Source organism: Tachypleus tridentatus, chromosome 2 (genome assembly GCF_004210375.1).
Source record: "Tachypleus tridentatus isolate NWPU-2018 chromosome 2, ASM421037v1, whole genome shotgun sequence".
Taxonomy (NCBI): domain Eukaryota; kingdom Metazoa; phylum Arthropoda; class Merostomata; order Xiphosura; family Limulidae; genus Tachypleus; species Tachypleus tridentatus.
In genome coordinates, this window is record NC_134826.1 from 48031102 (window position 1) to 48057011 (window position 25910).

Consider the following 25910-nt stretch of genomic DNA (forward strand, 5'->3'; position numbering starts at 1 on the left):
TTTACGCTGTACGGTAATATGTGTCAAGTAGATACCTTTCACTGTACGTTAATGTTGAGTAGAATCATGTCGAGTGTATATTTTTCACTGTAGGGTAATCTTGAGTAGAAACGTGACGAAGGAATACTATACACTGTACGTTAACATTGAGCAAGAAAGTGTCAAGAGGACATTTTACATTATAGTGTAATGTAGTATTAAAACGTGTCAAGAGAACACTTTACATTATAGTGTAATGTAGTATTAAAACGTGTCAAGAGGACACTTTACATTATAGTGTAATGTAGTATTAAAACGTGTCAAGAGGACACTTTACATTATAGTGTAATGTAGTATTAAAACGTGTCAAGAGAACACTTTACATTATAGTGTAATGTAGTATTAAAACGTGTCAAGAGGACACTTTACACTATAGTGTAATGTAGTATTAAAACGTGTCAAGAGAACACTTTACATTATAGTGTAATGTAGTATTAAAACGTGTCAAGAGGACACTTTACACTATAGTGTAATGTAGTATTAAAACGTGTCAAGAGGACACTTTACACTATAGTGTAATGTAGTATTAAAACGTGTCAAGAGGACACTTTACATTATAGTGTAATGTAGGATAGAAACGTGTCAAGAGAACACTTTACATTATAGTGTAATGTAGTATTAAAACGTGTCAAGAAGACACTTTACACTATAGTGTAATGTAGTATTAAAACGTGTCAAGAGGACACTTTACATTATAGTGTAATGTAGTATTAAAACGTGTCAAGAGGACACTTTACATTATAGTGTAATGTAGTATTAAAACGTGTCAAGAGGACACTTTACATTATAGTGTAATGTAGTATTAAAACGTGTCAAGAGGACACTTTACACTATAGTGTAATGTAGTATTAAAACGTGTCAAGAGGACACTTTACATTATAGTGTAATGTAGTATTAAAACGTGTCAAGAGGACACTTTACACTATAGTGTAATGTAGTATTAAAACGTGTCAAGAGGACACTTTACACTATAGTGTAATGTAGTATTAAAACGTGTCAAGAGAACACTTTACACTATAGTGTTATGTAGTATTAAAACGTGTCAAGAGAACACTTTACATTATAGTGTTATGTAGTATTAAAACGTGTCAAGAGAACACTTTACATTATAGTGTAATGTAGTATTAAAACGTGTCAAGAGGACACTTTACACTATAGTGTAATGTAGTATTAAAACGTGTCAAGAGGACACTTTACATTATAGTGTAATGTAGTATTAAAACGTGTCAAGAGGACACTTTACATTATAGTGTAATGTAGTATTAAAACGTGTCAAGAGGACACTTTACATTATAGTGTAGTGTAGTATTAAAACGTGTCAAGAGGACACTTTACATTATGGTGTAGTGTAGTATTAAAACGTGTCAAGAGGACACTTTACATTATGGTGTAATGTAGTATTAAAACGTGTCAAGAGGACACTTTACATTATAGTGTAATGTAGTATTAAAACGTGTCAAGAGGACACTTTACACTATAGTGTAATGTAGTATTAAAACGTGTCAAGAGGACACTTTACATTATAGTGTAATGTAGGATAGAAACGTGTCAAGAGAACACTTTACATTATAGTGTAATGTAGTATTAAAACGTGTCAAGAGGACACTTTACATTATAGTGTAATGTAGTATTAAAACGTGTCAAAAGGACACTTTACATTATAGTGTAATGTAGTATTAAAACGTGTCAAGAGGACACTTTACATTATAGTGTAATGTAGTATTAAAACGTGTTGAGTGAATACATCATACTGCATTATATTAATAAAATGAATTTTATGACGCTCCTCGTTAACGGTAGTGAAATGTGAATTATCTACGTGTTTTTGATAAACCTTTAATGTATTTGGTTAGTATTAGTTCGCCGTGGATATGGTAGAATAATAATATGAAATTGAATTTTTTTTTTCAAACCTTAAGAAAGTTTCGTTGAAACAATTTAAAAAAATTCTTTTAATAATTATATATGTTAGGTTATTCTACCATTTCATATAATCAGGTACTTGAGATCTAACATTAAGCAGCTACGATCCAATGTTTACTTTAATAAAATCCAAGGTTTTCAACGTCAAGACACCAACGCTGCTACTTTTGTAGATAAAAGTCTTTGTTTTTTTATCAAATTTATTTTTTTCATAATCTTTCGACGTTCGTGTTTGTGTCATAATTTCACGACGTCCTTAAACAACAACGTGCATCATACTTTGTCTCAACAGTTACAAAATGAAAACGTCTTATAAAATGGCATCTCCAGCAGTTGTAATATATTAAAATGAGTAAGCGGAATTGTTCATCTGTCTTTTCCTACAGCAAGAAGAGCGCGGATATCCGCGTGCTGGGCTTTCAAGCGCGTGGTCCCTAGAACGCGAGCTAGTCCGCCTGTTCGCAGGAATCATACATCAGTAAATTAAAACGTCACAGGGATTTCGTCGTTCGGCGCTTAGTCGAGTAGACAACAATAAATCCTCTTGATTTGTATGGCAGCTGTCGGGGTCCTGAACTCTGTTTCAAAACGATCCCTCATTCGTGTCGTCTTGTTTTAAACATAGGGTCCTCCAATAATTTACTGCTATAAGTAATAAAACAAAAAAACAGACAAAATATCACGAGTGATTCATCCATTTAACGTTTACAATTGCGACCCATTTTTTTTCCATTTTACTTCTGTCTTGATGTTTAAACCAACAACAACAGTCTCTATCAAAGCGAGTATTATCAGTTTCGTAGCCTGGTCAGATATATTTGCTTTTATTTTTTGGCCAGTGTTTCATTGTGAAACCTCTTCCTATCAAATAATGTCCCATTCACAGCGATTAGAACTTTTTCTGTCGTCAGTTGTTCACGGGACTAGTTGTCTATTTCCTCCGCTGTTTACTAAACTACAAAACCTTAACATCAGGAATTTCTCGAAGTGAACTGCGGCTACGTTTTTCATTATATAAAAATACGTTGTGATTCTGTTTTGTTTTATTTTATAAAAAAGGGCAAAATTTAACCTCATGTCTATGAAATATTTGGTAACGTTTCTCAAGGGCTGTGAAAATGAAGGTCGTATATGTGTTTTCGCCCTCAGTGGCACAGCGGTATGTCTGAGGACTCATAACACGAGAAATCGGGTTTCGATACCTGTGGTTGGCAGAGCGCAAACAGCATATTGTGTAGGCCTGGCATGGCCAAGCGCGTAAGGCGTGTGACTCGTAATCAGAGGGTCGCGGGTTCGCGCCCGCGTCGCGCTAAACATGCTCGCCCTCCCAGCCGTGGGGGTGTATAATGTGACGGTCAATCCCACTATTCGTTGGTAAAAGAGTAGCCCAAGAGTTGGCGGTGGGTGGTGATGACTAGCTGCCTTCCCTCTAGTCTTACACTGCTAAATTAGGGACGGCTAGCACAGATAGCCCTCGAGTAGCTTTGTGCGAATTTCCAAAAAACAAACAAACAAACAAACAAGCCTATTGTGTAGCTTTACGTAATTCTTAACAGACGTACATAGTATACATGCTGTTATGTACATTGTGCTACCGCCCCTGAGTTACCATGGTTACTTGCTCCATAATAAAATATGTAAAGATAGTAAAATGTTCATTAAAATTAACGAAACAAGAGTAAGAAAAGTAATTACCGGCATGTGTTAGTCTGTTATCTCTCATTCATCAAAATAAGTTTTACTCACGTCCGTAGCTTATTCTATAATAACCTAAGTGCTTATTAATTCTTTTAGAGGACCAGTACAGTCAATATACGCGTTATCAAAAGTGTAGGTTAACGTAATATGGCCAGTTTTATCTAATATGACTTATAGTAACTACAGCACTCTATACGTTTTGAAAATCAAAAACCTACGATTAGAACACACCATTTTTGTAAGCCAAATGAGCACAGATTGCTGAACAGACATACACACTAAAATGAATAGATTAAAAATTGTATTCAAACCAGAGAAACCAATTACAATTTCGCCACAAGTTACCCAATAATTTTGTTTTTAACTATTAAACAGTTTTAACAGACAAATGTTACATTTACTCTACGCTCACGTTGTATATACATTTGTTAAATTAATCTAATGGGTTTCCGTCTGTTGATATTCGCTTCAGGCTAGTTCACTATCATAAAACACAATAATTCTCGCATAAAAGAGGTCGTGGTAAAATGCTAATTACTGACTAAAAGTACTCTGTTTATTCGTATCGGAAGAGACATTCTTAAAAACATTTTGAACTTTGATCTAGGACACGATTCGAGCGTGCTTCCCAAAAGTCTGCGAAACGGATGTTCAAAGTGGCCAATTGAAAAACCTGAATTGTTGCGACATAATATGGTTGACTCGGCTGTTTGAAGAGCCTGAGTTTATGTGATATTATATGGTTTAAGTGAACTGCTTGGTCAGTCTGAGACTGGATGATATATTATAATTAAAGTGGATTGAACAGCCTGTATTTGAATAATATCGTATGGTCAAAACGGACAGTTGAACAGATTACGTTTCGGTGATATATGGTCAAAATGGAGTGTTGAACAGCCTGAGTTTAGACGATATCATATGGTCAAAGCGAACTGTTGAACAGCCCGAGTTTAGACGATATCATATGGTCAAAGCGAACTGTTGAACAGCCCGAGTTTAGACGATATCATATGGTCAAAGCGAACTGTTGAACAGCCCGAGTTTAGACGATATCATATGGTAAAGGGAACTGTTGAACAGCCTGAGTAGAGATTATATCATATGGTCAAAGTGAACTGTTGAACAGTTTCAGTTTAGGTGATATTATATTTCTCAATAAGGACTGTTTGGACTGTCTGATTTTAGTTGATATTATACGACCAATGTACATTTTTGAACAGTCTGAGTTTGATAGAACCATACGGTCAAAGTGGGCTCTTTGAACAGCCTAAATTTGGATAATATCACATGACCTCTTCAGTCGAGCCAGGGTTTGTCTTCTTGTACACGAGACGAGACTAAAACAGATTGTTCACTTTTATTTCTTCATCAAAAATATTCGACGGAGAAAGAATGTATGAATTTTAGGTTTATGATTATAAGTTAATCGAATTTACTAAGTTTGTTAAAAAAAACAGCAAATATATTTGTTCAATTATCATAAATACCAATAGAGAAAACACAATTGCAATTAACGCATTCATTCTTACAAAGAATCTTTATCGTAACTTTTTAATCCTTCTCAGCTACGAATGTGTGTACTGAACTCCAGTATTTTAACGTGTTTTTGTGGTGATGTTTATATACAGAAAATAAGCACGTACAGATACAGCAAACTCAAAAACTAGAAGTGTTTAAACACAATACGTTTTAAACATAAACTTTTTGTGTACTTGTGTTAACTAAGTACAGATGGCATACTCGTTTTGTTTGTTTTAAATTTCGCGCAAAGCTACACGCTAGCCTTCCCTAATTTAGCAGTCTAAGACTTGAGGGAAGGCAGCTAGTCATCACCACCCACCGCCAACTCTTGGGCTACTCTTTTCCCAATGCATTGTAGGATCGACCGTCGTGTTATAATGTCCCCAAGGCTGAAAGAGCGAGTGTGTTTGGTGTGACGGGGATTCGAACCCGCGACCCTCGCACTTCGAGTCAAGTGTCTTAACCGCATGGCCATGTCGGGCCTATTCGTTTTGTATTTACATACGTACAGTATATTTGTGTTGCAAGTGTATAGACAAAGTATTAGTGTTCTAAACGCAGAAAAAAAAAACACGTGTAGATAGGTATAAATATAGATAGAGCACATATACTATATGATTTACTTCAATGTCCCTCGCTGGTACAGCGGTAAGTCTACGGGTTTACAACACTATAATTAGGAGTTCAATTCCCCTCGGTGTACTAAAACAAAACACACACATATACATTTACTTCAAAATACTAATGGAGTGTCTATAAATGAAACAATTGTGTTAAATATGTGTTATATTTTTAGATATCAAACCTATCTCTCTACCATTTTAATCATAAGAATAATGTCAGAATTCGTCGATGCTTCTAAACATTGATTGCGTGCCGTTCAAAGTCCAGTCTTGACCGCTCCAAACCAGTACCCTGGAGCGTTACAGCTTTCAAGTTACCACTAATCTGGGACGGTTTTTGTCACGAGATTTCTGAACCTTGGTGACCTTCTGTGGGTTCTACTTCATATTCTCATGGGAATGTAGGCTTGTCGACATTTAGGCTCGCTGGTGCGACTTGGAAGTGACACTTTGTCAGCGTCTTGTTTTTGTAACGTGTGTGATACGTGAAAATCAGCCTTAGTTTTTACAACGTAATTAAGCTGAAGTCTGTGTTATGAATATATGAGCACAGTCTGTTTGTATATGGTCTGTAAATTTAGTTTCGATTACGACTCGTATAAGCAATCTTCGACAAAATGTCTAAGATCGTGTGTCGGTCGCAGCAAAATAAATCTTTTTTTTTATGTTTAACATTGACTTCTGTATCAAAATTACGCGTCGCATCCATCAAAATAAATCTTTTTTTTCTGCGTTTATCATTGACTCCTGTATCAAAATCATGCGTCGCATGCAGTAAAATAAATCTTTTTTTTTTTCGTGTTTAATATTGACTCCTGTGTCTACTGAAGTCACTCATGGCGTTTTATCACAATTTTCAACATTAACCTCTACCTTTACCTATACCCTCTCTTATCTGTGCATCAAATCCTTTGTTCCTTTAGTTATTTCAACTGTACGTGTTGATATGCGCGCCCTTTGCCAACTTGCTTCCAGTAGAACAGCGGCATATTCCTACAGGTTTCGATACCAGAGCACAGATAGCCCATTGTGTATCTTTGAACATAATTCAAAACAAACAAACAAGACTTTCACAGCCATTCACAAATACATCATATGAAGAAATATATTGTCTTTAACCCTTCAAATAACAGTAACAATACCACGGCAAAATAGTACTGACAGATTAGGATAAGGGATATGAAATCAGTTTAGTTCCACATTATGGCCTAGGTCGCTCGATGTGCAGATCACAGGTTCGTATCTTAATCATCAAACAGGCTCGCATTTTCATCTGTAAGTGCGCTGTAATATGACGGTCAATTCCACCATTTATTGTTGTTGACGGAAGGTATTCACTAGCTACCTTCCCTCTAATCTATCACTTCTAAATTAGGGACGGCTAGCGCAGAAATGCCTCGTGTAGCTCTTTTACCAAATGGCTTGGTTTTTTTTCAATTTCGCGTAAAGCTACTCGTCCCTTATCTTACAGTGTAAGACTGGACGGGAGGCAGCTAGTCATCACCACCTGCCGTCAACTCTTGGACTACTCATTTACCAACGAATAGTGGGATTGACCAAACGTTATAACGCCCCCACGGCGAGCATGTTTCATGTGACGGGGATTTGAACCCGCGTCCCTCAGATTACGAGATGATTGCCTTAACCACCTGGCCATGTTGGGCCTAAGTACCAGTAAAACGTGTCGGAAATTGACACAATTTGAAAGTTGCAGTATGTCGCTAATTTCGCATTCTTGTCTAACCTAATAATATTATTCCATTAACATAGTTCTTTCTAAAGGTTCTTTTAAAATAAAAAGAAAATTTCTCTGGAAATGTTGACACAATGAGTACTCGCCTCGCATTAGCCATTTTCCTGTTAACAACGTGACGACACTATAACACCTTTCCTTCAAAAGTTTAAATTAGTCACCAATGTTTTTTGCACTTGTTAACATAATTATCAGAATTGAACAAAACCCGAAACTTGCAAACAAAATGTACACCCCATGCCTATTCGAAAATCAAATAAAAACATCGCACGTGCATTTTCTTTAAAATATAAAGACGTATCGTATTTTTATTAGCATAAAACGACGTAAGTAATGACTCTGGAAAGTGCCTGCGTTTTTAAAAGCACTTTAATGCTAGAGCATTACGTGAAAATTAATATGAAAGAATTTTGCAGCAGTAAAACTTTTTAAATTTCAACAAAACACACCTGCAGAAATTGACACTGCCTATCAGAGCCACTTTTAAAAATCCTTACACTTATATATATATATAATTGTTTTTCTTATTTCTCTTTTTCTTTATAATCGTATGCTATGGACGGAGATAGTACGTTTCCTCAAATAATATTATTCTGCAGTGGAAGTTAGTGTCAAAATTGTGTTATTTCAAGCTTATGTTAAAACCAAATACTATCGAATTAACAATGAAAAAGTTGTTTACAGATATTCTTTATAAATAACGTGTACAATACTTTCTCCATCAGGGACATTCATTTTAACCAATCCAATTGACTTTACTCAGGATAGAGATGACCATGGGAAACGTCACAGACATTCATTTTAACCAATCCAATTGACTTTACTCAGGATAGAGATGACCATAGGAAACGTCACATCAGTTATATACAATTCCGAAAGACAGACATTTATTGACCTGGCATGACCAGGTAGTTAAGGCACTCGATTCGTAATCCTAGGGTCCTGGGTTCGAATCCCCTTCCCACCAAACATGCTCGCCCTTTCAGCCGTCGGGGTGTTATAACGTCACGGTCAATCTTATTATTCGTTGGTAAAAGAGTAGTCCAAGAGTTGGCGATGGTCGTTGATGACTAACTGCTTTTCCTCTAGTCTTACGCTGCTAAATTAGGGACGGCTAACGCAGATAGTCCTCGTGTAGCTTTGCACGAAATTTAAAACAAACAAACATCCTTTTTCCCAAATTATATTATTATATATAAAACCTACAGGTCATGTCTATGATATTGACATACTACAATATGACACCATTCGTAATGCTATTAGCCTATAATTGCATTTAACTGTGTTCAAATAAATGTTTACATTTGTGTAACGTAGTTTATATACCCCAAGCAGATCTATACATTAGATCTCAAAATACATCTTTTTGTTTTCTGTCTTTATCTGAAGAAGTTTTATTATTGTAATCTTAGAAATTATTTTCTACTTTGAGGTATTCTTCTAACTATAAAGTTTATTTTATGATCACATTTATTATTATATGTGTTATGGCTACAAATATCTAAGTTACTTTTCTGTTTATAATTTGTAACAATTTTAAGTTCAAGTTAAACACATTTTTTTCCGGTCACACATACGTAACTTACTTACATCAGTCAGGTAACAAGATGTTTAACTTAGAAACAGATATCGAGCCTGTATTCTGAAAGCTTACCGGATAAACACTGATGTTGGAAAACGTTTTTTTGAGTACCTTAAAACCTGTGAATTCTCCCATCCATGTTCAACACAAAATCCCTATGTTAAATATGTTTAATTGCATGGGTACTCCATGGGTAAAACACATGTGGTCCCTGTGTCTTCTCCGTGTGTTATCAGGTACGTAAAGTGACATCCAGTAAACATCAATACTTTACATGACTGAAACGAGACTACTAGTTTTGAAACTGTAATACTCTTGAAACGTTTAACAAACAGTAGAAAGTTAGAATATTGCCAAAACAAACAAGTCTATATTTTTTTAACTCCAAATTAAAATAATTTGTTACTGTTACTACTATTTCACCACACTTCCAAGAGTAATTGTTACTACACTATGACATATAAGGAAAACGTTACTAAAATCAACAACTTTGGGTGATCTGTATGTTTAGTAATTTATTCGCAACACTTACCTGTGGATGTCTCTGTTTAATTCGTCTATGCTGTGGACGCGTTATAGTAATGAAAGTCAATTCCGTTTTTTAATTTATATGTCGGACACAGGCTGGTCTCTCACCTGGCTATTTAGACAACGAACACATCAAATGCTGTTCACTTTAAACATTAGAATTCCTTGTCACATTTAATACTTTTGTGGCTGATAGTAAGGTCCAAAACTGTTGCCTACGTCTTATTTACCATTAGATATTGGCTAGTGGCTGTTTTTACAATGAATATACCAACTATGTTGTGCTTTATTAGGTGACACATGGTATTAGCAAGCCTAAGTTTCTAAACTTCTACAAAACGTGGATCATTGGATAGCTTGCTGATCTGTGGATCTGTGAGTCCTTCCTTCGCATTCTATTGATGTATAAAAAAATCGTACTTAGCACTTTGGGACCGAGATGACAGTCAGATCCTAGTATTGAGTAGCCCAGGCAGATGCTGTTAACTGGCTGTCTTCACTTTAGTCTGTCAGTTCAAAATTAGGAACGCTTAGCGGAAATGACTCTTAAACAGCTTTTTCCGAATATCCAAAAGTGGAGAAATAAAACATACAGATATCGGTTATTTAACCACATGTGGATCACCCTCGTTTTCGTAATTGTGATACTTGTTATTATTAGCCCGGAATTGTGTCACCTGTATATTGTCAGTTAGGCTGAGGTATAATCTTATTCGTAATTTATGTGACATTTAACTAATAACAAAGATTTTTTATTTTATTTTGCTAAACTGAAATAATAACCGATTTGTGAACATACCAGAAACTTATATTTTTTCTTCATAAATTTAGGACTAGCCTAAGTTGGCGGAATCTCATAAATTGAGTTTACAGCCGAAAATTTCGTTAACAGCGAGGGTGCCCAACTAATAAAACAGTGCATTGAAAGTCTTTATAATAATGAGGGTAAGGAAAGGATTTTTAATTAGCTGTACTCATTACTGATATGATGTTTTGTTTTTATCTAAGTAAGTATTTGCTCTAATTCAAAGCTAATGTAAATATTCAAAATAAAGTTGAAATGGAGCAGCATGTATTAGAACTACATTTTGACATTCTTTGGTATTTATTCACTAATGTCATTCCACAGAAATTTCATCATATGTCGGAAGAGCCTGTAACAACTTTTTACACCGCAACATACTAATACTATTAGAATTTCGAAAAGGAGATATCCTCTTTTCTAATAGCATAGAAAAACAAAATAATATGGATAAACATGGGGCTCCAGGACCATCCAAAAAGAGAGCTTCAATAAGTCGTACTCCAGGCATGGTAAGCAAAAGCTGTTATCCTGCAATCAATAAGAATCCACAAACACAAAAGTCAAAACTATTTACGTGCAGGCAACAACAAGAAGGATCTCTGTCTTTAAATGCAGCCGGTTCAGGTTTGTGCTAATATAAGACTTGTAGTAATACATATCTTTTAACCAATACATACCTCAAGCAGCTGGAGGATGAAAAGAGTATTCATTTTAATCTTAATCCATACGAAAACATATCGTTTAAGTCGCCGGATACAATGACTATGGTTTTCTGTACAATTGGAATATTGAAACGGTACTCAAAAAACGTCGTTCTCGCGCTTTAGATGGATTATGGAAAGCACTAACGGAGAAGTGATGTTATTTATCCATGACAACCTTATGATTGAGCCTTTTGCTATGGAATTTATTCTTCAGCGCTATTGTCAATATATATTGTCATCAGATAAAGAATGACTGGGTTTGGCAACAAAGACCATAACGAAGTGACCATAAAGACCAAAACTCTGTATAATAAGTTTATTTCGGACGTTTTGCATAAAACTACACGAGGGTTCTTTTCGCAAAGTCGTTCCTAATTTTGAGCCGATAAACTATAGGAAATGCAGTTTTGTATGTATTTTCTTATAGCAAAGCCACATCGGGCTATCTGCCCAGCCCACCGAGGGGAATCGAACCCCTGATTTTAGCGTTGTAAATCCGGAGACATGCCGCTGTACTAGCGGGGGGCAGGAAATGCAGCTACTTAACAGCACTCGCGACCAAGTCTTTGGCTACTCTTACCCAAATGAATAGAGGTATTTGACAATTAGTCTTAGAACTCACACATGGCCCTAAAATGTAAAGATCGTTTTAGTGTCAGCGGACCTCAAACTACAATAAACTATTTTTAATGTTGAAATATAAAAAAGTGATGACTTAACTTAAGTTAGTTAAAAGCTTGTTCAATAATGGATTTCAGTTAAAGTTGTGTTGAAATTCGTCCAAACCTTGGTTGAAAATGTTTTGACATATATTACCCAGTTAGGTTTAGGTAATTCCCTACAGCTCTCGTTGGATAAGTTCAAGCTGTTAGTGGTTTAAACTATAAGTTTATCTGATCACAAGCAACACTCAAGGAAAGGTATTCATCAAATTTCCAATAATCAAAAACAAAACACAATTATGATCAAGCAATGTGAAACACGAAGACAATGATTGTTCATGTGAAGATATATACTTATTTACACTATATTTCTGCACATAATCGTTCAATAATGTGGTGTTTGAGTTTTCTAGAAACTAACGGGTCTCTTAATGTTCTTATTGTGTTACGATTTAATTAGTTTCCTGAACACTCTCAAACAAGTGAAGCAATAAGTATTTCTCTATAGCAATACATATAAAGCTGAATGCGTGACTATATAGGCTTAAGCTCACGACTTCGTTAACCCTAAGCCAGGAAAATTACCTGTACAAATTTCTCCTCCATGTCATTCATATGAAAATTTAAGCCTTGTACTAAGAGTTTTCATTCTAGCTTAGAATTAAAAATAAAAACTAATGATAGACGAACGCTCAGCCAACCATTATTTATGTTGTGTTTTTTTTTAATTAAAACATCCAATGTTAATCTATCATCTTAGGTGCGTCTCTAAATATGCTTAAATTTTCACAATATATCGTTTCGACTGCTCTAGCCTGAGAGTACAGAACTTATACGTGTCTGTTTTTGTTTTTATCTACTGCCTGTTTTAATGGCTTGACAAAACATCCTGCGGGCGTAAAGGGGAGGAACCGTTTTCCTGGTTCGCAGATTAATGGGCGTGAGTATTTTTTTATGGAGGCGTGACTTTAGGCGGGGTTGATTTCACATAATAATTTATAAATTTTTGTCTTGTAATTAATAAGATACAAAATAGTCAACTGAATTTTTTCTCGCTTAGCTTTCTTCTGTTATTTGTAGATACTGATAAAATCATACACAAATTCTATATTAAACGGTTACATGTAAGTAGATCAGTGCGATTTTTTACATTATTCAAGATTTATTTACTTTCGTAAGTTTAGTGCATTCTAAAAAAATAACAACAACAAGCATATTGTCAGTTAATTCAGGTATATCATTATGTGTATTTAACTGCAACAATATAGTTTTAAAAATCTAATTCGCAGTAAATGATAGATTCCTGTTTTGACATTCACTCATTATTTTTAATTTCAAAATTCAAGTAGAAGACCGGGACAGTTTTGTTCAATTCTAAAACTGCTTTTGAGGTTAATACATATGTAAGTTTAATGTGTAAGAACAATAAATTCTTAAACACAATAAACCTGGTGCAAGATTAAAAGTCCATTATGGAAGAAGGTTTTTCTATGTTATAACAATTAGTCACAGTCAAATATTTGAAAACTCTTATAAGTCGTGTTTCATTATTTTTATTTTTATGTGCGCGTGTTTCAATTTTCGGAATGAAAAATAATTTTCTTTTCTATTGTTTAATTTTGAACTGTTAACGTTCCCAGGTTAAAATACTTTTCTAGCATAGTTTTGTCGATTCTTTTTAACAGTTACAAAATTGTTTTAGTCATAAAATGGCCCGGCTTGGCCAGGTGGGTTAAAGCATTCGAAATTTAAAAAAATTTAAAACGCGAAATTAAAAAAAAGGCAGTCATAAAACAAGAATTTGTTTTTGAATTTCGCGCAAAGCTACTCGAGGACTATCTGTGATAGCCGTCCCTAATTTAGCAGTGTAAGACTAGAGGGAAGGCAACTAGTCATCACCACCCACTGCCAACTCTTGGGCTACTCTTTTACCAACGAACAGTGGGATTGACCGTCACATTATACGCCCCCACGGCTGGGAGGGCGAGCATGTTTAGCGCGACGCGGGCGCGAACCCGCGAATTACGAGTCGCACGCCTTACGCGCTTGCCCATGCCAGGCCCGAAAAAAAGAATTAGTAAATTTGATTATTCTAGTGAAAAATACGAGTATAAAAAGGAAATTTGTCCGTGTCGGATTCAAAACGAAAATTTAAAGTTTAAGAGGTATAAATGAAGCAAACTTGTACTTAGAAAGTAACTCGGATATTTATGCGTCTATTCTAAGAACACAACTGTATTTTTCAACGCGAACAAATTAAACTTTATACCACATCTACAATCAAGGTACTGAAGAAAAAGAAGAAAACGTTGTTATTAAAATAAATAGTGTTGAAAAATCGACAACTTGAAGATAGTTGGTCAATTCGAATGGCAATATATGTCCATATTTAATACATTGAACAAAAAAAAAACAGAAATCGTGCTTACACGTTTGTTTGGTTTTTTTTACACCAAAGTCAGAGGGAGCTATCTGCTGTGTCCACCGATGAAAATCGAACCTCATTATAAGTCCGTAAACTTATTGCCGTTTCGCTGGAGGACGTTGCTTATAAAAACAGTAACTAGAAGGCAGCAGTAATACACTCGACAGTTCAATGGAGTGTGTGTGTTTTTCTTATAGCAAAGCCACAGACGTGACCATAAAGACCAAAACTCTGTATAATAAGTTTATTTCGGACGTTTTGCATAAAACTACATGAGGGTTCTTTTCGCAAAGTCGTTCCTAATTTTGAGCCGATAAACTATAGGAAATGTAGTTTTGTATGTTTTTTCTTATAGCAAAGCCACATCAGGCTATCTGCTCAGCTCACCGAGGGGAATCGAACCCCTGATTTTAGCGTTGTAAATCCGGAGACATAGCGCTGTACACTCGGGGGACCAGTTCAATGGAACAAGATAATTTCCAACAGTAACAATGTCCATATTTAACGTATTGAACAAAAGATGGGCTTTTTCTTTTTTAGAAAACCTGTTATATATATATATATATCGCTTGGCATTTTGGTGTGGTTTAGAAGCTGTTTTAAGTCTCCGTGTATTTGTTTGTTTCTCCAATGATTCAATGCATCAAAAATCAGACATTCAGTTTTTATGACGTGGAACTCTCTTTGTGAGTCAGAAATTACTGTCTTGTAAAGGTAATGTAATATAAAAATACAAGATACGTTTCGTCTACCAAACACATTTTCACTACAGTCACTGCACAAGTTATTTATACACGTGTTCTTGAAACTAGTATGCACTTTTTTTAGGGGTATCATATAATATCTGTTTGCTTTCTGCGGTTGTGCGCACAGCTGTTTCAAATTCTGAACTGAAAGACAAGAAGGGACGTAGCTGGTTAACAGCACCCACTGGGTTGACGTTCCTCCTTATAGTGCACCCACAGAGGGCGTTTTTGTGTCATATGTCACAAATTAGTTTATGGTACATTTCTCACCTGCACAAATCAGTAAAGATACGTGGATCTGTATATACACATCCACATAAATATAATAGTACTGTCTGCTGTCTGTTGTATGTCCATGTAACTACTTCGCAAGATGTGGATAGATCTTTACAAAATTTAGTATGGAGGTTCATTGGGTCCATAGGGAAATACACACAAATTTTTAATTTTGTATTTAGCATTTTTTACGAGTTTTATTTTACCATTACTTCGCCCTTGTCGATGGATCTTCATCAAATTTAACATGAAGGTTTGTTGGGTCCATGAAAAAATACATTCAAATTTACGGTTTCACGTTTTGTGTTTTGCAATTTTCATGTGCGTTTTTATTATTTTTTTTTAATTACGTATAAGAGAAGCAACTTTGCATGTCCTTCCTGAGATAACCTTTTGTTAATTGCGAATATACATAATTCCACCAAGAGAACGGGTACCAGAATTAGTTAATTAATATGGTATCAATGTCCAACTCAGCGAAAATGATAGCAATGAACTAGATGTGATGGAAAAACGATAATTTATTTTATTTTAGTCGAAAACAAATCGATAAAAATTCGTAATGGCGAGAAAACCCACTTGTAGAGAAAATTGTACATTTACCACCCATACCAGCCGTTTTTAAATACATAACAACGGTAAGAAATAAATTCAATTCAGGTTTAGGAAACCTTGTTTTTATCGTTACATATATCTAACAAAAGCCGTGACCTTAACTTGGCCAAACTACACCTCTGTTGTTGTAGCAAACCTTGAACTATATGAAGCACTCCTGTTTCTAACGTTGTACCCAAATCGTATTTGCCTTTTATTTGTAGTTACGTAAAATAATGTAACACTACACATACGCACATCGTGAATAGAAATAATACAGGTACCGCGTCTGGTGGGTTGAAATTTCAAAAGTGGACCACAAATCATGGAATAAAAAAAACCAAAAAAAACGAAGTATTTCTTTGTTATTTTATTACACACAGATGAAATTGAAAAGTATCTGAAAAGTTTGAGAGTATATATATGTAGAGGGAGATATGGTAGTTTATCAATTGTTTCGGATTTATGACATTTGGTTAGTTTGTTAGTTAGTTTAGAATTAAGCACAAAGCTACACAATGGGCTATCTGTGATTTGCCCACCACCGGTATCGAAACCCGGTTTTTAGCGGGCATGACATCTGATACTTTCGTAATTTGTTATAAAAATGTGTTTCGTAAATATATGATTATTTTCTACGTAATTATTTTACGTTTCATAAAAAGTCTTGTTTGTTTTTTATTATTTCTTGAACTTTGTGCAAATGGAACATTAGTCAAAACAAGTATCAGTTTCAGTAAATGTTTAGTTCGTGGTTTGTTACCGTACGAAAAAATAGATTGTTCAGCATTAGTTGTGGAAGAAGTATAAAAATAAATGATAAACGCCGTCTTGACGTTTGTTTTAAATTCTGCGCAAAGCTTGGTTTCTTTGTTTTGAATTTCGCGCAAAGCTTGGTTTCTTTGTTTTGAATTTCGCGCAAAGCTTGGTTTCTTTGTTTTGAATTTCGCGCAAAGCTTGGTTTCTTTGTTTTGAATTTCGCGCAAAGCTAAGCGATGGCTATCTGCGTTAACCATCCCCAATTTAGCAGGGTAAGACTAGAGGGAAGGCAGCTAGTCATCACCATCCACTGCCAACTCTTGGGCTACTCTTTTTCCAACGAATAGTGGGATTGACCGTACCATTATAACACTCTTACGACTTCAAGAGCGAGCATGTTCGATAAGGTATCGAACTTGCGTCGATTGCCCTAACCACCAGGCCTCGTAGGAAGTTAGTAACATACATGTATTCACATTTACATGCGTACATATGTAAACATACAGCAGAAATACATTCTTACACACAGTACACGTGCCAAGGATAGTGTTTGGAACGCACTATCGACTTCAGATCATAAAAATTATAAATGCATTCCATTGGTTGACGTAAAGGAAACTGGAGAGTTCATTTGTGTCGGGCTTTACGTCTGTATTTGACTAGATCCGGAAATACGAATAATTCAGCGTTATGAGAGATCCAAGGCTCCAGCCACGATATAGCACTGGATATGCCGCACACTTTTAGTTGTGGCGGTGTACAAAAGAGACAAGAGTAGTCGTATGAGTGACCTCCCTACACACGGGCAGCAGTTCTGAATTAAGGAAGGTTATGCTACGTCTGAACTTTTGAGTATTAGCATGGCCATTTAATCTAAGTGTTGTTTATGTTTAAAAATCGAATAACGTGAAATTAAAAACATCTGTTATAACGTACATAATTACAAGTATCATTTGTGATTTGTATGTCACAGAATACACAAAAACATTACAAGACATTGTTAAAACGTTTCTCTCTAAGAGAAGCTGGGGTAGAAACATTTTAACTTCTGGGACATCTCGCTATAGAATCATCCACAACTGGAAAATGGGAGTTAGGAGGTTCCTGTGGTTGAAAACGTGCTTATCTCTCTATCTTATCAACCTGTTTCATCAGGAAGCTAAGCCTCTTGACTTTAACCACCTGAACAACCTGTAATTTTTTTGTCTGAAAATGAAAGGAACTGTAGTATACTGTCTATTTCTGATTCCCCAGGGGTCCCATTTTCGTCACGCCACACTATGGTGCATTCGGAGTGAAGTGGAACCAACAAAACATCGAGGGGAGAAAATCTACAAAATATGGCGATTTGGAAGGTCAAGCCAAGAAGAAAGGATGTATATGGCTCTTGAAGTTGTAAAGTTTGTTCAGACAAAGCTCCTGGAGAATTGGTTTAGACAAGTGTGAGATTTCCCACAGTCTAGATACTTGATTTGTTTAGAATTTTGACAAAGCTACACGAGAGCTATCTACGCTAAGCGCCCTTAATGTAGCAGTGAACTGCCAACTCTTTGGGCTACTGACCGTGACATTCTCATAGATGAAAGGGCCAGAATGCTTGGTGGGAACATTGTGAATCGAGCGCCCTAACCACCTGGCCATGTGGAGCCACTTATTTGGGTAGATAACAGACATAAATGTTTTCTGTTGTGGATTTTGTCATTGTAAGGAAGAAATAATTACAAAAGTGTTAATAAAAGCCTGGTTATTCAAGGCTGTACAACCTTAGAAAGACTTTAATAACTAGCACACGCACGTATGTACACGCATGTGAGATGAATTATCCTTACATCAAGTTCCAAACAATCGACTTTTTTATAAGATTGTTAAAAAAGGCTGCTTTTTTAAGTGAATCGAGCGTGCAGATTAAAAACAAGGATTACTGTGTAAAATTAATTATTATATTTTATTTTGTACGCATCAAAACATTCATAAGTTTGACACGAAACGTTTAATTCCAGACAAAAGTTGGATGATGAATCAGTAAAGTAAGTCTGATATTAGGTTTAAGACTTTGGTATTTCAAATAAATTCTGTGTTTATTTAGCGATATATGTTTATATGTTTGTGTCTGTTATATATATATACCTATATATAACAAGCTCTTAAATTGTGTATCGTATGAGTTACCGTTTTAATTAATATTTCATTAGTCCGCTAGGCGGCGTGCCATGCCATAACCGTAAACAATTCTTAAATTCAGAATTTTTAAAACGAACATTTGCTGTAAATTGTACTGTTGTTCATGTAAGGTAACGGTTCGACCTCGTGCGTATTAACATCCTAATGAACAAACATGGTCGTGAAAGAAAGTACGTGAATGGCTTAGTATCGCTCAAATATAAGCTAACCCTTTTATATTATTACATTAAACAGACTATGTTGTTAAATTTATCTGAAGAGGGCGTTCTAACTTTCACAACAGAACACGATAACTCAGTAAACGCAAGCTTTTGTCACCATATCAGTTGCTACATTTTGACATTGACATATCACAACATAAGTGAATATAAAACAAACCTTGTTAGACTGATCACCAGAGGACGCTAACATCACGTTACAAAACAAACCTTCTTCGAACTGCCCACCAGAGGACGCTAGTATCACACCACATTAAACATTGCTCTCTGAATCTGTGTCACACTGAAAGTTTACAGTGATATCAAACATCCCCAACCAAACTAATTTAGTTTTTGAATTACAACAGTTTTTTAAAACTTGTATTTTACTTGTCTAGTTTTAACTGGAGTATGCTCATCTCCCATATAACTTTGATTCTGGTAAATTCCGACACGGAATTAGTTTCTAAGGTATTTGGACACTGTACCTATTTCTATATAAAAGTAGTATAGGTTTTGTTTTCCCTTTTGTGGCTTATAACAAAAACACTTTCTAGATAATAATTTTCTCCTTCAAAAGAAATGAAAAAGTTTCTCAATGGATTTACGTCCATATAAAGTTTACTATGTCAAAATAACATTGATTTTTATCAGGTTATACAGCAGTATACAAATAACATTTATCGGGTTATACTACAGTATTAAAATAACATTAATGTTTATAATGTAAATAGCACTATTATAAGAATAACATTATAAAATAATATTACATTTATCAGGTTATATATCATTCATTTACAACAGTAAACGAGACTTGTAAATTCTCTAATATCACTGTTTTAACTAAAAGCCCGGCGTGGCCAGATGGTTGAGGCAATCGATTCGTTATCTAAGAGTCGCGGATTCGAATCCCCGTCACAACAAACATGCCCGCCATTTCAGCCGTGGGGGCGTTATAATGTTACGATCAATTTCACTATTCGATGGTAAAAGAGTAGCTTAAGAGATGGCGGTGGGTAGTGATGACTAGTTGCCTTCCCTCTAGTCTTACACTACTAAATTAAGGACAGCTAACGCAGATAGCCCTCGTGTAGCTATGCGCGAAATTTCAAACAAACCAAAAACTTTAAGTAAAGAAACTATTTTCTTATACTACCCTAATAGCATCTAAATCCCAGAGTTCACAAGATTTCACAACTTTTTATTGGAGTTAATGGACAGTTTTCTTTGACCCATGCTGTATTCGCAGAGAATGGTTATTGGTATAATGCCCTTTCCTCCTGTCCTTTCTACACCACACGGTGTCTCAGCGGCAAGACCAAAGGTTTTCCATGCTCCTGTTGGGCAGAGCCAAAACAGCCCATCGTGTAGATTTGCTCTTAACAACAAACTGTTTTAATATATGTAAGTAGAATCTATTCGCGCTCGCTTCTGTGTCTTTTTTTCATTCGTCTTTTAAAAACATATCATGGTTATTATTTAAGAAAATAATCTAAAAACCTAGTTGTTTGTTTTAATTAAGCACAAAACTACACAATGGGCTATTTATGTTCTGCCTACCATGGGTACAGAAACCTGGTTGCTTGCGTCGTAAGTCCGCAAACATACCGCTGTTCCGCTAGGGGAAGGGAGGTTAAAACTGGGATCACGTTTCACATTTTCTGTTTCAGTCATCTCTTATTTAACACAACTGCGTCCTTGTTGTTGTTGTTGTCTTTTGTTTTTTTAGCGCAACGCTACACAATGAGCTCCGTCCACAACGGGGAATTGAATCCCGTACTTTAGCGTTGAATCCACACGCGCGTTTAGATGACATTTTCATCCTTTATAACGTGATTCAAAATGAAGGATTGTGATCTGAAGTAATGCTAAAAAAATTATGGCAAACTCTCTTGTCTTCAAGACATCTACAAAAAGTAGACATCTTGCTGTTTAGGCATTTCTTCCGTTTGACGAATAACCGAACACATTAAGTCAATTGGATTGATGTTTAAATTCTAATATATTCTGGTAACCTGATCTGATCAAACGTGACCGTGATCAAATAAATACAAAAAAAGAATTAATCCACTTATGATCTTTACCTTGTTCGCTTCGCTTCTTCTTTGTGAACATTTGCGTTTGTTTAATTTTTAAATATCCAGGAGGGATATATCTTTACCTTGTAATTATTGGTTTGGTTTGTTTTGAATTTCGCGCAAAGCTGCACGAGGGCTGCCTGCGCTAGCCATTCCTAATTTAGTAGTGTAAGATTAGAGGGAAGGCAGCTACGTCATCACCACCCACCGCGAACTCGGGGTCAACTCTTTTACCAACGAATAGTGGGATTGACAGTCACATTATAATGCCCCCACGGCTGAAAGGGCGAGCATGTTTGGCGCGACAGGGATGCGGAAATGCTATTGGAGAATTAACATGTGATATGCAAGCACAATAGTGTAATTCTATTGGATAATAACGTCTAAGACGTGCAACATTATCGAATTAACAGAATTATCTAACTTCCTAAATAATTGAAATATACTTATAATTTTATGCATGTGACTTTGAATTTGATCTTATAATGTATTATTCTGAGAATCTCTGTACACACACAAATTAAGAACCAATAGAAATGACGTTAGTAATGAAAAACAGTAAAATTTATCTTGGTGAAATGGGTTTAAGTCCACCCAATTATCTGTCATTGTTCTACTTAAAAAATACAGATAACAGGAAAGGAAATGGAGAACAAGGGTCTAATACTGTAACAGATATAAGCGATCGTTAATAAACATCAACGTCTGTTACGAAGTACAAAGTGACGCTCTCCCAGTTAAACAGTCGCCGCCTCGGACTTGTGAATACTAATCATAGCGCTTAATTCCTCGGGCGGCGAATTTGTCTTTCGAGAAGGACACTCCGCAACTCGCAGACTTTATCAGCAACTACGATGAGTTTATCGTGTCGCCATCACCGCAGTTTTCCGGTATCGTGTCTCGGCTATCGCTTAGGTTGCCTACCCGCCCCGCTACGGAACGAACCCCCCTGAACTTCGATGCCGTTCACCGTATCTATGGAAGTTCTTTGCAGTAGCGAGTAAAATATTACCGAGTTAAGTTAGATACGGCCCGTCAGATTCGATTGGTAACGACTTTCGGCTTCTTCTCCGCCAGGATCTGTCGGCATCACTTGCAACTTCTCAGTCAAGAAGGCGGTTTGACACACAACGCCGAGACCTTCTGGTGCTCGTGGTTTATAAACCGAGCAATAAATAAACCGTCAGATTAGCCTGTATGTACAATACGTAAATGATGGAATCTTCCTCCCAAAATCTGATACAACAAGCCGAGTAAGTGTTCAGTTTCCTTACTTCTGGTGAGTAGAAGAAATAATAAGTGTAATTATTACGAGGTCGAAACAGCTTCAGATTTTAACACATTTTCTGTGATTCCGAAATGTGATCCTAACTTACGAAAGGTAACAAAAAATAACCTACACAGAACATGGGTGAAGTACATATATTTAAACGAAAATACTTCAAATTGTCAAAGTTTAAAACAACGATGCGCCTGCGGCAAAATCACTGCTTTGAAATGCATTTACGATTTTTAATAGTTCTTGATTATTGTAAAAATATGATTTCCATTTTACTTGATGCATGTCTCATTGGAGGTTCAAATAACATTTTTAATGACTTCTTAAGACAGTGAAAAGTTATATTGTTACATATGTCATGATAGCTCACGTCATTGGCGAAAGCAGAGCGAGGTGTTTGGTATTACTTTTTCAGAATTAGTATACCGAGTTTCCCTGTGACAACCCCACCCGTGGTTTATCAGTGGTAATCTTGAGGGCTTATGATGCTAAGATATGTGGTTAGATTTCTGTATTAATTACAGTACAGATAGCTCGTGGTGTAGCTCTGCACTAAGCAACAATCTTAAAGTTTCTTTTTTGACAGGCTATCTGCTGTGCCCACCAAAGGGAATCGAACCTCTGATTTTGGCGTTGTAAATCCGAAGGCTTAACTCTGTCCCCTGGGACAGATAGATAACTTATTATACAGCTTTGTGCTTAACAATATGTATATTTACATTGCCACTCAGTGTCTCATCAGTGGGCCTAACGGCTCACAACGTTAAAAGCCAGGTTTCGATACTCTTGCTGAGCACAGTGCAAATAGCTCATTGTGTAGCTTTGTGCATCGAACAAATAAACATATTTCGTCCAATACAGTGGCATAAATGAATGACAGCTCTCAGCTCATACAACATAGAGCTAAACAATAATAACCAGACAGCTTCCGTCCCAGTGTTCCTTTTCGTGATTGAATGCGTCTATATTAAATAACGTTATTTTACATTCGAAAACTCAGGAAATCCTTCTGAGGTCCGCAAATGATCAAGGATCTGAATTTTTTTTTCTTGTGTAATGAGCAGTCTCTTAATGTGAAACAAATCCATTCACACTTCACACGATTATTAAATCCAAACAGTAAAAAACACCCTTGGTTCCTCATTATAAAATATGCTTCAAAGTGATTCAGAAATATGGGTTCGTGTTTGAACGCAGACCAACTTTGGAGAAAACTGTCCCATACTGACAGCCCATTTTGTGTAAGCTTTCCGTGTACGGCACAGCGTTGGGACAAGAGAATATTTTGTCATTCTTTCCATTTTATGGTGTTAATTATTCCATGCCACAACAGAATGCATATTTCAACACTACGTAAATGATTTACTGGTCCCTGTTAACGTTCTGCTAAAATAAACATACTTATCAAATTTAGGGTCTGAAATAATTGTTATGTTATCTCCTGCATTGTCTTAACTATATAGAAAGAAGCTAGCAAAGAGCTAGCATATGTACCGGTATATGATAGAATAAATGAATTTAATAACACTTCACAGATAAACCTTGATAAAAACAGTGTTTAACACTATATAGTAAGTTCTGTTGTCATGTCATGGTTCTAAAAACGTAGAGAATTGTCAGTAGAGTAGAGAGTTAGCTGGTTGGACTCTCCAACAAATTACTGCAGATTTGAAATGCTCTCCAAACACTGTCCAGTACATCCTAGATCGTGAGACAAGTAAATTTGAAAATAAGAAAGTAAGAGGTAGAACACCTGAACTCAATGATACTGATGTTAAGTATATTTGTTTATGTAGCCTTCAGGACAGAAGGAAGACCGTCATTAATCTCAAGCATGAGATAAACAACCATGTATCAAATGACAGAAAAGTCCCCAGATCTACAATATTAAGAACGCCTTAACCCACCTGGCTATGCCGGGCCGTTAATTTAATATAATGGCGTGACTAGAAGCTAATTATATGGCTCGGCATGCTCAAGTGGTTAAGGCATTCCACTCGTAATCTGAGGGTCGCGGGTTCGAATACCCATCCCTCTAAATATGTCCGCCCTTTGAGCCGTGGGGACGTTATAATATTTGGTCAATCCCACTATTTGTTGGTAAAAGAGTTGCCCAAGAGTTGTCGGTGGGTGGTGATGACTAGCTGCCTTCCTCTAGTCTTACACTACTAATTAGGGACGGCTAGTGCAATTAGCCCTCGTGTAGCTTTGCGCGAAATTCAAAAACACACAAAACTACTTACAAAGGTCAGAACTAAAAACTAGCCCTAATAACTTAATTTAATATACTAGCATGACTAGAAGCTACCTACATAGATTAGAACTAAAAACAGCCCTAATAGTTTAATTTAATATATTGGCATGACCAGAAGCTATCTACATAGATCAGAACTAAAAACTAGCCCTAATAGTTTAATTAATATACTGGCATGACTAGTAGTTACCTACGTAGATCAGAACTAAAAACTAGCCTCAGTTAATAATGTAGCTTTATCTAGTACATTGGCATGACTAAAAACAACATAAATAGGTCAGAACTAAAAACTAACTCCGGTAAGTAACGTAGATTAATTTATGATACTGACATGAATAGAAGCATATAATGTCATAAAATAAAAACATATAACGATTATAAAAGGATTTAATCATAATTTGGGCACATTTTCGTACACCCGAGTAACAGGTAAAATATATAAAAAAAAAAGAAATCTGAATGACCCCCAGAGCACTATACTAAATAGAACTAAACATTGGTTAACTCGTCTGGAAAACACAATGTTTTATATCGAGTTATGTAACTTGCATAATCAATATGACACGTTTGTAACCAATTGGAAATACCCTGGTGTGTGTTCTGATGCGGAGATATCTGTTTTCATTTATTAATGTTAATTTGTTTAGAATTAAGCACAAAGCTACGCAATAATCTATCTGTTCTCTGCGCGCACCACGGGTATCGAAACTGGTTTTTAACGTGGTGAGTCCACAAACATACCGCTGTGCCATTGGGGTCTACTAATGTTAATATTAATAAGACTATATCTGTACGTATTTTATACTATCAACATGTAAATACAACTGCCATGTTAGGTATGCGTCAGAGAAAGCAGATCTGTTCACAATTCAACATAAAAAGTAATTCAACAATATATGATTCGTCTTACTTCTTTAAAAAAAACAACTCTCAGTTTTCGTCGTTAATCTGTTTTAAAATGTTACATTTAAAAGCAATTCATTTTTATTTCAAATGAAAAAGGTATATTTTTCAAATTTACAATAATAGAAACAGTACTAGTTACTAATTTAAATATATATATATAAACTTGAATATCATTCCAAACAAACAAGCAAAAAACATTTAGAATTCCTACAAAACAATAATATAATATTTTCTAAGACTTCAAATGTCTTAAGCACATTGTTGCTTATAACAATTAAAATTCCATGTTATGTAAACGGATGTGTTTAAACTTTCTTTGTGGGCTTTGTTTTGTGAAATAAACAGTTTTAAATGGTGTCTCTATTTGACTTTCATCT

General features: G+C 35.6%; 1 long non-coding RNA gene across 1 annotated transcript in view; it reads left to right on the forward strand.

Moving 5' to 3' along the window:
• Window positions 1-21775: 21775 nt before the first annotated feature.
• The window catches only part of LOC143243055 (uncharacterized), a 44607-nt gene continuing 40472 nt past the window's right edge, over window positions 21776-25910 (forward strand). Inside the window, exon 1 of the long non-coding RNA XR_013023816.1 lies at window positions 21776-22347. This is a non-coding gene — a long non-coding RNA (uncharacterized LOC143243055). The remainder of the gene's footprint in view (window positions 22348-25910) is intronic.